Source organism: Chiloscyllium punctatum, chromosome 14 (assembly GCF_047496795.1).
Source record: "Chiloscyllium punctatum isolate Juve2018m chromosome 14, sChiPun1.3, whole genome shotgun sequence".
NCBI classification, from domain to species: domain Eukaryota; kingdom Metazoa; phylum Chordata; class Chondrichthyes; order Orectolobiformes; family Hemiscylliidae; genus Chiloscyllium; species Chiloscyllium punctatum.
This window is the reverse complement of record NC_092752.1, coordinates 96,115,222-96,125,441: the sequence shown is the minus strand read 5'-3', so window position 1 is coordinate 96,125,441 and position 10,220 is coordinate 96,115,222. Positions and strand designations below refer to the sequence as shown.

The 10,220-nt window shown below is 43.4% G+C and overlaps 1 long non-coding RNA gene across 1 annotated transcript in view; it reads left to right on the top strand.

The window, feature by feature from the left end:
- The first annotated feature begins 4,077 nt into the window (after positions 1-4,077).
- Positions 4,078-10,220, top strand: part of LOC140485791 (uncharacterized) — a 29,426-nt gene continuing 23,283 nt past the window's right edge. Inside the window, exon 1 of the long non-coding RNA XR_011962457.1 lies at positions 4,078-4,166. This is a non-coding gene — a long non-coding RNA (uncharacterized lncRNA). The remainder of the gene's footprint in view (positions 4,167-10,220) is intronic.

The window sequence follows — 10,220 nt, the reverse complement described above, 5'->3', positions numbered from 1 at the left end:
CCCCATAATGACCACCATGTTACTTTCACTCCTACCCAGTGTAATTTTGCTAATCCTCTCTTCCCCCTCCCTGGAACTCTGCAGCAGCCTATTAAAAAATGCAAGCAGTATGACCTCCCCTCTCCTGTTTCTAACCTCAGCCCACACTACTTCAATGGAGAAGTCCTCATCAAATGTTCTCACAGCCACCGTTATACTATCCTTGACTAACATGACATGCATGGGCCCATTGCGGTGCTTCAAATTCCATGAGGCAGCCATACTGTCTATGACAGACAGACTCAGTCCAGAAACTCCTCTGTCCTTAAGACCTTATGCACTGCCTGCACTCCTCGATTTCCCCTTTGCACATTCCCTTTCCAACACAACCCACCTGCATCACTCCACAATTGGAGCTGCCAAGGACAGAAAGACCCTCCCTAACCTTCTTTTTCCTCTTTTAAGATGTATTTTAAAATCATTCTCTTTAATCAATGTTTTGATCATCCATGAAGCACCTTAGGAGATTTGCTGTTGTGAAAGATTCCATGCAATGCAAGTAGTTGTTTTTATTGCCATGCATTAGGAGAAACAAGAATGATGCTTTCAAAATGTTAACAAGAAAGTCACTGATAGGCACAGTGTGTAGGCCAAATAATAATGTCACGTTGGGATGGACAATAAACAAAGAAATAACTAATGCCTGTAAAAATGGTATGTCTATTACCATGGGTGATTTGAATCTACATGTAGATTGGTCGAACCAGCTCAGTCAGGGTAGCCGTGATGAGTTCATTAAGTGTATCCATGATAGTTTTTTTGAACACTATGAAATGGAACTGACAAGGAGCAAGCTATCCAAAATCTGGCCCCTGTGCAATGAGACAGGAATAATTAATGACCTCAGAGTTAGGGATCCTCTTGGAAGAAGTGATCACTGTATGGTTGAAGTTAGAACAGTTAGAATGGAGAGTGTAAAGATAAAATCTAATACCTTGGTCCTGTGCTTGAACACGGGAAACTAAAATAGAATGAGGGAGAACCTGGATAAAGTCGACTGGAAACAAAGATTTTAAGGTGGGACAGTTGATGAGCAGTGAAAAATGTTTAAAGACATTTAAGGAAGTGCTCAGCAAAAACATATTCCAGTGAAAAGGAAGGACTGTAAGAAAAGGTGGTGGACAAAAGATAGGGAATTCTACACCAGTTAGTTTATTCTCTGTTGTTGGAAAGATGCTTTGGTCTATTATCAAGGAAGAAATAGCAGGGAATCTCGATAGAAATTGTCCCATTGGGCAAACAGAGCATGGATTCATGAAGGGCAGGTCATGCTTGACAAATCGTTTGGAATTCTGTGAAGACATTTCGAGCAAGGTGGACAACGGCGACCCAGTGGATGCGGCGTGCCTGGATTTCCAAAAGGCCTTCAACAAGGTGCCACGCAAGAGGCTGTTGTATTATATAAGGGTGCATGGGATAGAGTATTAGCATGGATAGAAGATTGGTTGATTAACAGGAAGCAAAGAGTGGGGATAAATAAGCCTTTTTCTGGCTGGCAATCAGTAACTAGTAGCGTGCCTCTAGGATCAGTGTTGGGACTGCAATTATTTAGAATTGATACAGATGATTTGGAGTTGGGGACCACATGTAGGGTGTCAAAGTTTGCATATGACACTAAGATGAGTAGCAGAACAAAGTGTGTGGAGGACTGGGAAACTTTGCAGAGGAACAGAGATACATTGAGTGAGTGGGCAATGGGCTGGCAAGTGGAATATTATGTACATAAATGTAAAGTCATACTCTTTGGTTGGAGTAATATTAGTAAAAAGATTATTACTTGAATTTTTAAACAAATGCATTATTTGCTATGCAGAGGCACCTGAACATCCTTCTGTAGGAGGGTTAGTCACCAGATACAACAATAAATTCAGAAGGCAAATGGAATATTGTCCTTCATTGCTGAAGGGATTGTGTTTAAAAGCAGAGGTGGGGTATAGTGGGTGCTGTTGATCCCACACCTGGAGTACTGCATGTAGTTTTTATCTCCTTTCTTGCTCAAGGATGTACTGGAACTAGAGGGGGTGCAGGGGAGGTTAACTATGTTGACTCCGGAGGTGAAGGCGTTGGCTTAACAGAGATTGAGTAGATTGGGATTATATTCATTGGAATTCAGAAGAATGGAAAGATATAAAATAATGAATGGAATGGATAAAATAGAAGTAGAGAGGATGTTTCCACTGGCAGACGAAGCTAGGACAAGACGGCATCGCCTCAATATTAGAGGCAGCAAATTTAGGACTGAATTGAGAAGGAACTTCTTGACCTCTATGGAATGCATTGCCCAGGGAAGTAGTTGATGCTAGTTCAATAAATGTTTTTAAAGCTAAGTTAGTTTTTTTTTAAAAAAAAGAAATAATTAATTTAGGAATACGGTAAGAACGTGGGTAAATGGTTCAGCACCCACAAAATGATCAGCCATGATCTTATTGAATGGTAGAGCATGCTTGAAGGGCAGGACGGCCTTCTCCTTTTCCTAGATCTTTTCTTCTTATGTTATGCATGCCTCCATCTCTCGTGACTTGGAGGTGCTGGTGTTGGATTAGGATGGACAAAATTAAAATTCATAGAACACCAGGTTATAGTCCAACAGGTTTATTTGGAAGCACTACTTTGCTGGTCCTTCATCAGGTGATTATCTGATTTTTAACTTTGTCCCTCATTCTTGTAACTGAGAAACAGCAACAAAAGCCACGAAGCAGTGCGCAAGCTCCAGCCAACAGTTGGTATTGTGGACAATGAAGAAGGTTATCTCAGAATACAATGGGATATTGATCAGATGGGTTAGTGGGCTGAGGAGTGGCAGATAGGATTTAATTTAGACAGACTAGGTGAGAATATCTGGTTTTCATAGACAGGTTGGACCAATGTCTAGGAAGGGGAGGAGCTGGAGGACTTGGTGGGGCAGTTGGTCCTCCGGCCAATCAGTGAATGAGGCGGGACTAGACTTTCTTGGGGCGCGGATGTTCGGAATGTGTGCGCGCGGAGCGCTGTCGGTAAGGAAAGAAATAAACAGCAGGAAGCGGGAGGGAAATGGTGTTGGTATGGTCTGAGAGGTTTTACAATCATTTGGTACATATCGGAAAATATAAATCTGAAACTTTTGCAGCAAACGGGAATATGCCTCGTTGAGTAATCGGCCCGAGTGAGCGTCGCCATCTTTATTCGGGGCAATGATTCACTGGACACGTGGGCGGCCGCCAGCTTTGTAGGGGGCAAAGTTCAGAGGGATGTATGTACAGCCTTCCCTGGTAAAAAGAGTCATAGGGCAGGATTGACACAGCATATTCAAACCCAGAGAAATGGACTTTTTTCTGGATTTGTTTCGTCATTCATTTAAATGATTTGGATGTGAATAGAGGCCGTATAGTTAGTAAGTTTGCAGGTGACGACAAAATTGGAGGTATTGTGGACAATGAAGGAGGTTATCTCAGAGTACAGTGGGATATTGATCAGATGGGCCAATGGGCTAAGGAGTGGCAGATAGGATTTAATTTAGATAGATTAAGCTAGGATATCTGGTTGGCATAGGTTGGACCGAAGAAGTCTGTTTCTGTGCTAGACATCTTTGACTGTGGGATCATAAAAGTGAGTTCTGCTCTGGTTCACCTCTGGGTTCTCTGATATCCACTTGTTCATTATCTAGCTTCCTCAGTCTCTCATGGGTATATTTTTCCTCATTATAGTATTTTACGATTACTTTCACAGCTGTTTTGTAAATGATTTGAAAAATATAGAGCTGGAAAAACACAGCAGGCCAGGCAGCATCCGAGGAGCAGGAGAATGAATGTTTTGAGCATAAGCCCTTCTTCAGGAATGTAAATGAATTGTCCACTGCTGCCTGGCTCCTGACCATGTGCTGTTCCATTATCAGGTTATTTTTTTCCACAATATCTTTGACAGTCAAAAATTCTTTTGTCCAATAAGCGAGTGCATTTTCCTTCCATTTCTGACAGTCAAATTGTGCATCATTTTCATTCGCTGTAATTCATATTGCACTCCCTGAAACATCAACTGTGTATTTCTCCTTCCACAGAAACCAATGATCAATGCCAAAGCCTTGTTGCCTGTGGAGAGGGTGATGTTTGACTTCCTTGTACTGCTGCAGTTTGTATGGTGAAGGTGGTTGGGTAAGAGACATTAAAGATTATTCACTCAGCGATATTGAAGAGTAGAAGATATCTGTGCAAATCATCATGGTTTTAATTTCACAAAAATATTATTGAGAACTTTTGACATAAGGCTACAGATGGAGAATATTGTGTCCAGTGATCACAACCATTGCCAAATAAGCAGTTTTTCAAGAATGCCTTAAAGGAAGAAAGTAGATCTTAGTGGGGATTCCAGACCATGTTCCCTTGCAGTCTACAGAAACAGTCACACAGGTGAACTCAAAATTAAACACATGATTGAGAGTCTGAACTAAAATGAGTTATTGAGATATGAAAGGGTGTGTGGTGCAGGGAGATAGGAATAATTACAGCCAGGAATTAATTCAAAGGTGCGAAAGTAAATTGTTGTTGCTTCTAAATGGGAGTCTTTTGATTGATCGGCAAGTTTTGGTACGAGTGAGCACTTCGGCAGTAGAGTTTTTAATATTCTTGAGATTATCGGGAGGGTGAATGTGGGATGCTGGCCAGGAGTGGGTTTAGACAATGAAATCTAGAGTTAACAAAAGGAATGAATGAAGGTTTCAGCAAATGAGCTGAGACTGTGGTGAGGCCAGGTGATATCACTGAAGTCGAAATAGTGGACTTGGAGGGGGTCTGGCCTCAGCCTCACCTCCCCTCTGGGATTCAGCTGCTTGTCAGTTTGTGAATCCAATCTGTAACAAGCTCAGGAACTGAGTGGCCCAGGCAGAACCCAAACTGGGCATCGCTGAGCAGGTTATTGCTGAGCAGTTGCTTGACAGCACTGTTGATGACACCTTCCATCACTTCACTGCTGAGCGAGTGTGGACCGATGGAGGGGAATTGGCTGAGTTGGATCTGCCCCTGTGTTTTTGTGTTGGAACATCCCTGAGCAATGTTCCACAAAGTCAGTAGGTGCCAGTGCTGGAGCAGTACTTGCCTCGGTGGGCAGCAGGTTCTGGAGCACAGCCAATAGTATTATTGCCAGAATATTGGCAGGGCCCATACCTTTACACTGCTTATCCATTTCTTGATCTGATTTGACATGAGTTTTCAACCAAGTTGATCCATATCTGTGATGTCAGGGACCAATGGAGAAGGCTCATCCACTTGGCACTGCTGGCTGAAAATCGCTGCTAATGCTGTCCTCTTATCTGTTGCATGAATGTGTGAGACCCCTCCATCTGTAAGGGTGGGGATATCTGTGATGCTTCCTCCAGTGAGTTGTTTAATTGTCCATCACTATTCTTGACTAGGTGTGGCAGAACTGCAGAACTCAAATCTAATCTATTGGCTATGGGATCACTTAGTTCTATTTAGTGTTGCTTGTGCTGTTTGGCATGCAGCTTTTGGTAGCTTCACCAGGTTGGCACCTCATTTTTAGGTATGCCTGCTACTGCTCCTGGCATGCCCTCCTGCATTCACCATTGAACCAGGGTTGATTCCCCTGGCTTGATGTTAATGGTTGAGTAGGGGGTATCAGGCGATGAGATTTCAGATCGGGCTGGAGTACAGCTCTGCTGCTGTTGTTGGCCCTCAGTGAGACAGAAGTTGCAGGGTCAAGAGGGCTGATTGTGTGGTTGTATTTTCCAGTGCATTGGTAGATGTAATGTGGTCCATCCAGTTTCATTCCTTTGTTGAGACTGTGCAGTGATTAATACAATGAGTGATTTGATGGCCTTCTGTTGGATTTCTTTCCCTCAAGGACATTGTCAATGGCAGAAAAACATCCCCAATGGTTCCATGTCAAACAGTAGATTCTTCATTCCAGTTATTTTTTTCTTGACTTCAGAGCCACCCTCTACCAATTTGGGATTCAAACCTGAACTTCAGTTGTATATTTTAATATTCTTGATAAATGATAAATATGACAGGTTTGTTCACTTATTTTTAGAATCACTATCACAGGTTTTGTTTATTGTTTTGGAAATAAAAAGAATGTCCATTATCCTGTCTCCTCCATCCTCCCCTCCAACAAGAAGAGTGAGGAGCACATGGAGTTTCTCTGTCCATAACATTGAGACAATCCAGTCAGCTGCCTCTGCTTCTTTCCTCCCTCTCCACTAGCCCACCGAGTCACACTGCCTCACAAGGGTGCTCCTCATTTTAGTCCTAAACTTGCATTTCCTAGAGTCTCTTGTCAAGCCTTATCAGAGGTCATCTTGACCATTTACCCGAGTGTAGCTAAATGATGGACATTCCAAATCTCTGTCTCATTCTCCCGCTTGTCACCGCTCTCTTTCCCCCCCGCCCAAACCACCCACCCCCATTGCAATTCACAGATATTGTTCCATAATCTGTCTGTCTGTTTTTTTCTGGTTATGTCCTTCTCTCCCATTCAGCTAAAACCTAATATTTGACCTCACCATCAATGGAAAATCCTGCTCCATCTCCACTCTCCCTTACCTTTCTGAGTTCATTGTATTTGGTGTCCCTCCAGGATCTATCCTTGGCCCGTCCTGTTTCTCACCGACATAGTGCCAGGAGGTAACATCGCCCAAAAGCACCGTGTTAGGTTTCACATGTACACTGACGATGCCCAGCTCTCCCTCCCGATCATCCCTCTCCATTACTCCACTATTACTCAGTTATCAAACTGCTTACCACGCTTCGATTAGCTGCAATTCACTCCAATGAAACACTGTAATTGTTAAACCCATTGCCTTCAGTTGCTATTCCAAATTCATTTCCCTTACTGCTGTGTCCCTCCCTCTCACTGGGAAGTGTCTGAGGCAGAACTACATTCTTCACAATATTGCTCTCATATCTGACCCCAAGGTGACCTCCTGATCAGACATCTACACAATCACAAATACCAGGAATTCCAATCTCTAAAACGTTGCTTGTCTCCTTCTCACGCCAGCTCCATTGCTACTGAAACCCTAACCTGTGTCGGTGTTGCCTTTAACTTGACAAATCTGAAACAGAACCCTTGATTCCGCGACTGATCCAGAATCTGGTTCAAGACTCACTGTAATGGGACACATCGTCTCCATATTTACCCTGTCAAACCTCGATAGAATCCTGTATGTTTCAAAGAGATCACCTCTCATTCTTCCAAAGTCCAGTGAGTAGATTCCCAATTTATTCAGCCATTGCTGACAGGATAATCCCTTCAAAACAGGGATCATCCCAATGGATCGTCTCTGAAATGCCTCCAATAAACTATTCTATTTCATTAACTAAAGTGGCCATATCTGTTCACGTTACTCCAGATGTGGTCTCACTTGCCATTTGTTTAGTTGCCCTAAGGTATATACTCCAAACTCTTATATTGCAAACTCTTTGAAATAAGGGACAGCATTCCATTCCCCTTCCTGATTCCCTGTTGTAACTGTGTGCTCGCTTTCTGTGTTTCCTGCTCATTTTCCCCCAGTCCCTTTGTGGTGCAGCTTTCTACAGTTTATCCCAAGTTATACTCTATTTGCCAACTTGTTGCCCACGTTTCCTGTGAATATCTCTCTGTAAACTGTTTATAATCCTTTTGGAACTTTCCTGTTATGCCTTTTCTAGGAGATTCCCCCCCTCATTATTTGAACCATGTACTGAGAGCACTGGGCAGTCTTTCAGGCTATCTTTCAGGGATACTCTGTTTAATGACTGGGAGGATCTTGCTGCCCATTGGTCAGAATGTTGACAACTTGCCCATTAAGCTGCATGAGCCTTTCACACCCCATGTCTTATTGTGGAGACACAGCGGCAACACGGAAGGAAAGAAAACGAAGCAAATCCTGCTCTCCATATCTCACTGAATCTTGGGATATTCTGTCCCATGTTCAGTCACATGAAGTTCCAAGGTGGATACTTATAGAAACCCACACAGATTTGCCCTTGAAGTGCCTGCTAACCTCCACCAGGGGTAATGTGTACAGTCATCCTGGGCCAGGAGGAGGGGATTGTATGAGTTTCAAACTTGAACTGACAGTGACGGATTTTATAATCTTGTATTACAGGCAGATATTCAGATGGTAATCTCAGTCATTGTAACGCAAACTCTGACAGAATTACTCAATACTTCACGACCTGGATATTCATATTGTGTGAGAGTATTGTGTTCCAGATCAATACCATTTGCTGAATAAAAGTTCTCCTTTGAATCAAACCATCCTCTCAATAGATCTTCCCAAATTTTCAACATGTGTTCTGTAACCCTTGTAATAATGAGCTGATGGGTGTAAGGTTTATTATTATAACGTGTAACTTTTGTAAACCGCTTTGTCACAGCTCCCCAAATTTCCTTTGGTACAAGGAGAACAATCTCAGTTTTTTCAAAACCGCTGATTCCCCAATGTCTGTTTTCTCTCTTTCAGGTACACATCAGTGTTGTATTGGAACATTCTCCACTTGCCTGCATCAGTGCACCACCCCCCCCAACAATATTAAAGAAAGTGAAAATCCTCCAGGGTAAAGTACTGTACCCGAGTGGTTTCCCATCCACTACCTTCAGCATTACCTCTCCCAACCCTCGAGGCACAGTGGCATCACTGTGTAAAAGATCAAGTCAGCATTGTCCTACCCGACCATAGGACTGCTCTCTCATTAGAGAGAGATGTCTGGTCGTGGTTAACCTGAATATTACCACAGCGCAGGCAAGGGGAGAGGTTGAAAAGGAGAGTCCATTAATTGCGGATGGTTATTAGATTAGATTAGATTTCTTACAGTGTGGAAACAGGCACTTCGGCCCAACAAGTCCACACCGCCCCGCCGAAGCGTACCCACCCATACCCATACATCTACCCCTTACCTAACACTACGGGCAATTTAGCATGGCCAATTCACCTGACCTGCACATCTTTGGACTGTGGGAGGAAACCGGAGCACCCGGAGGAAACCCACGCAGACACGGGGAGAATGTGCAAACTCCACACAGTCAGTCGCCTGAGGCAGGAATTGAACCCAAGTCTCTGGCACTATGAGGCAGCAGTGCAAGTCACTGTGCCGTCCTTTGTTGAGACTGTGCAGTGATTAATACAATGAGTGATGTGGATTAGCAACACACATGTCACGTGAACAATTAATGTTAAAAAAGGCCCACAAATTCTGCAACTAAAATCCCCCATTCCTTGAACCATCCTGTTAAATCTCCTGTGCCCTCTCTCAGGGACCCTGCCACCCTTCACAATGTGTGGGCGATCTGTGGTTCGCACAGACCCAGCTGCTCTGAACCCTGTGGGGGATTGCATAGAGCAACAGTTGCACTAAACATCACTGTCTGGAAGAGAGCGAGAGACAGAAATCCCGAAGGCATTTAAAATCTATTTAGGAACACACTTGCAAGGCCAAGGCTGACAGGTCTATGGGCTCTGTGCTGGAAAATGGGATTAAAATAGTTAGCTGGGAGATTTCTTTACAGCGTAAACCCAATGGACCACAAAGCCATTTTCCGTCATGTAGACCACAAATGCGTAATATAGGAATATTACAAGCCACAATAGAAACCAGGTCAGAGAAGGTGATATTAGAATAGATGATAGGTGATTGATTAATGTTTTTTGGAGGAAAATGTGACAGAGGTTAAGCGGGACATTGTGGAGCTCTGGGTGCAGGAATCTGAAATAAAAATGGGTTATCTTGAAGGCTGGAATTAAAGAAAGGCACATCACAGAGATTTGTGAGGGTGGACAAGATGAAAGATAGAGAGGGTGTTGAGACTGGAGGATGTTGTAGAGATCGAGATGTTTTTGATGCAGAGATAGTGATAGTTCTGAGGCTAGAGAGGAATTATAGAGATAAGGATGAGTTGTTAGCTTTCCCAACAATACCTCTTTACTGATAATGATTGTTTCTCTGTCCTCATCTGCTATTGCCTCCATAGGCCTGCGACAATGAGACGACACAGACAGTATGTTCCTGTTAAGGCCAAGGCTGGGAGGGGTCGAGAATGCTGCATGACCTGAGAAATTGAGGCTCTGGTCAAGAAAATGAAGGGAGGATATGGCAGGTACAGACCCCACTGTGTTTGAGTAAGTCCCCAGGGGACGAAAAGGGCAGTAGGAGTATACTCGCGGGAAACCAGGAGCAGAAAAGGGGACATGAGATAATTTTGGGAAATAG